Raw genomic sequence first — 3,916 nt, forward strand, 5'->3', positions numbered from 1 at the left:
GTGTGTGTGTGTGTGTGTGTGTGTTATTTCAATGACATACTGTACAACATGCCTATTCAGAGTGAAGGTATGAGTGATCAGAGGGCAGAGGTGGCGTACAAGAGAGGGCATAGCAGGGGGTGACTGTGGGGTGTGTGTGTTGGGGGGCAGCTGGGGGCACAGGGGAAGGGGAATGGGTGAGGTGTGGGGAAGAAAGGAAGGGGGGAAGCCTTGGTTTCCTGTTCCCCAAATACTCAGCTCCTGTCTGCGGAGCAGGTACACAAAGCCTCCCTTGAAGGGTTTGGAGAGGGGCGGCAGGATGAAACGCAGCCACTGATGGTTAACAGATCTGTCCCCCTGGACGCCCCCCGCCTCCCTCTCCCTTTCCTCCTTTCCCCTACCGCACCGCTAGCCAGTGCCCCGTTTGTTTACACTCTCCCAAGCCTTTTTTAGCATTTTTCTGGCCAGGCCAGGAGACTTGGCGGGGCTCCATACTGCTGATTGCCATATTCCTAGACCAGAAATGTCACTTACCACTTTGCTCTCCTTCATCCGCAAGTTAAACCCTTTGTAATCCCCTAGAAGAGCGGAGTCACCCAGGATATAGAATATTTTCTCCTGTCCCAGTGGCTCCTCGCCCCCGTGCTACCCCTCCATCCCCTCTGCGTCCCCTGCTCAGACAGAGGCAGAGCAAAGAAACCATTTCAGCCAACCGGAACGCAACATTAACATTCCTACTGGGACAGTATGAGCCCAGGAGAAAGAGACAGACTGAGAAGAAGATACTGAGAGAGAGACATGTGGCATGAAACAACTCTAATATCACTCTGTTCCATTTGGATGAGTGTATATCTGGGTCCTAAATAGTTTAAAGGGAGTTTACCTAAATAACCCCCCCAAAAAAATATTTCTCAATTACCGCCAGTTGTATCTTTCTAAATTTGCAAATAGCTTTCGTTATGTGTGCTCAGCTTTTGATTTAACTATTCTCAAGATCACCACAAGACAAAAAAAAGGTAAATAGAATTGTTAATGCTGTGAGCACCACAAACCAAATTTCATTCACCCACATTGTATTAAGAGTGGCTGCAGAAATGCCATGGCTGCTAGGGAAGGTTAATTGAAAAATCTACTTAATTACTCTTCACTGAAAAATGTATGAAATTACCTTATCAAGTAACGATTGGCAAGAGGCACAAGTCATAATACATAGCCTAGTAGTACATTATTCAGCCGCTCCACTGAAACTAGCAACACCTCACGTCTTTGGAATTTAATATGTGTAGAAATAGAAAACAGATATTCTGTTTTAGCAAGCAGCCAGCTCCGGGTTTGCAGGGATTTAATGACCATCAACAAACTTTTTACAACGTTATAACATTAGCTAACTCCAGGGTCAAATCCTTAAACTACATTTTTGTAATCAGAGGAACTGACCCTTTAGGTAAAGTTAGGCCTATAGAAAAAAAAAAAACTTTAAGTGTACACACACACCACAACGCAGCAGTTTACTTGATAGCAGATAGACCCATCCCCCCCCCGCCTACTTGCGCACATCCGAAGAAAAAAACACACAGCGTGACGTTAGCTTACCGTTAGCCTGCAGCTGCTCGTTTCCAGACACCATGGTTACTGCCGGAGTCGGAGACGACGGAGAAACAACAGAACCGGAAAATCGTCCTGCTGCCCTGAGGTCACCGTACGGCTACATTTTACCTTCTACTGAGTTATGTATACATACAACAAACGGTAAAGCTTCCGACAAGAGCTCCGACGGGACTTCATGGTGCATTCAAGTGCGTCCTGTAAACTCCGAGAAAGTCAAACTGTTGTTGTAAAGTACCCACGCTGTCTAATGACTCTTATTGTGGCATTCATTCATCAGTGACTGCTGAAAAGTAATAGGTTAAATCGAAAATTGTATCAAATTTTGATGTGTAAATCGAAATTACATTGAATCGTGGGCTTGGAGAATGGTGTCACCTGTAATAATAATAATAATAATATTATTAATATTAAATATTATTATTTCTGTATTATATATATATATATATATATATATATATATATATATATATATATATATATATAGTGAAAATGTGGCAGGCATAAAGCAGCAGTAGGACTTAGAGGAAAAAAACATGCGGCCTAACTTTAAAACAGGGGTCACCTTTCCTTCATTTCTACATATAGAAAAAATAACATCACCTGTGACTTATCGAGCAAAAACAAGCCAAGGTGGGACGCAGGGCTGTTTTATTAACCGGAGGACATTGAGTTTATTGAAGTGGCTGAGAGGCTCTTGTTGCTGCCAGACCAGAGGGAGCTTGGCCCGGGTCCGAGGCCCGACTTGGGAGAGCCAGCCCAATTAACACCCTAGAGGGGGGTCCTTGCAAACACACATACACTTTCTGAGCCCACACAAACACACAAAAACACGCTGCGCATGCTCACACACAGAGCATACAGGGAGCAGCAGCCAAATAAACCCTCGGGGACCAGGTAGCTGAGAGTTAGCTAAGAAGTCATGCACATTTACACACACGCATTCACAGCTGTAGGGTGGCCTTAGCTGGCCATATAAATCTCTGCCACTCACCTTCAAATGGAGCAGTGCGGTGGGCCCAGTAAATATGAGGGAGTGTGTGTGTGTTTGACCGCAGAGATGCAGGTGGAGCTGTGGTGGGCAGACAGGTAGCATCGCCCCAGGCCGGCCCTGGCAACGCAACACTACGACCTCATGGTGGTTATGAGCCGTGGTGAGAGTTTATGTGAAAGTGTGCCTTTGTTGCTGCATTTGCTCAGTAAATGAATTTCATTACCTGCTGTGTTGTGCAGTGTTGTACAAGTAATTATTGCAGTTGTTGTACAAGTAATATTTTTTTCTGGAGGCACGCAACAGGGATTTACTGCTTTAACTTTCATGGAAAATTGTTTGAAAACTGAAACAAATACTCTGCAATCAAGAGACCGAATGACTAATAAAATAACTTGTTGACTGGCAGACAGAAGAGTTACATTTATACAATAAACAGTTGTTCACAAAAAAAGAAGATTTATGATATTTGCAGCAACTACTGCTGAGCTAGTGTAGGGAACATGCATGATGAGAGACAACGTCTACCCTGCATCTCAATGCTTTATTGAAACAGTATGTCAGTTGTCAAAACAACTACTTATAGTAAAATAACACCTAATTCACAATGCTGGATTCCAGAAAACCCTAATACATTACAAAGACAATTTCCTCATCTTGTGGGTGCCTCAATGTGTACTCGTGTGTGTGTGTGTGTGTGCGTGTGTGCATGTGCGTGTGACCTCTATGAGACACAACAGCTCTGCAAGTCCATTAAAACCAAATCTTTTTTAGACCAATCTGACTCAAACTCTTCACCGACATACTGTATCTGCGTAGTGTTGTCGCAGTCTGGCCTCACTTGGGAATGCCACGTCTGTGTGGGACTGTCTGGCCCCTTCGGAGTTGACACTTCTGGCTGGGATCCCTGACATACACAGCTTCCTGATTACCAGCTGTTCCTGTCCCACTCTGTCTGTCAAACCCCAGTAACTGAGAAATAAACAAACAGTAAACAAAGGGCCTAGTTTAGCACCACCGCCCGCCACAGCATGACAACAGGTTTGTCACTCTCGCTGCTTGCCATGGCTAACTGAGCCATGCACTGTGGAGAGGAGCTAGAAGCCCTTCTTCATCTGAAAGGAAGGAGGAGGGGCTGCAATCAGAGACAGCGGGATTGTCTCTCATGCCTCCAGACAAACAGCATCAGCCAAACCAAGAATAAAGAAATGCAGACTTGAAATAACCTAATAGCGTGTTGTTTTGTTTCTTAGATTGAGCAGAAATGCCTTGCAGCTCTGCTTAGGATGGAGGCTTTGTGTCTCCCCCTCTCTGCCCTCTCTCATTGTCTCAATCTGTGGA

The sequence above is a fragment of the Etheostoma spectabile genome, chromosome 22 (assembly GCF_008692095.1).
Source record: "Etheostoma spectabile isolate EspeVRDwgs_2016 chromosome 22, UIUC_Espe_1.0, whole genome shotgun sequence".
Lineage (NCBI taxonomy): Eukaryota > Metazoa > Chordata > Actinopteri > Perciformes > Percidae > Etheostoma > Etheostoma spectabile.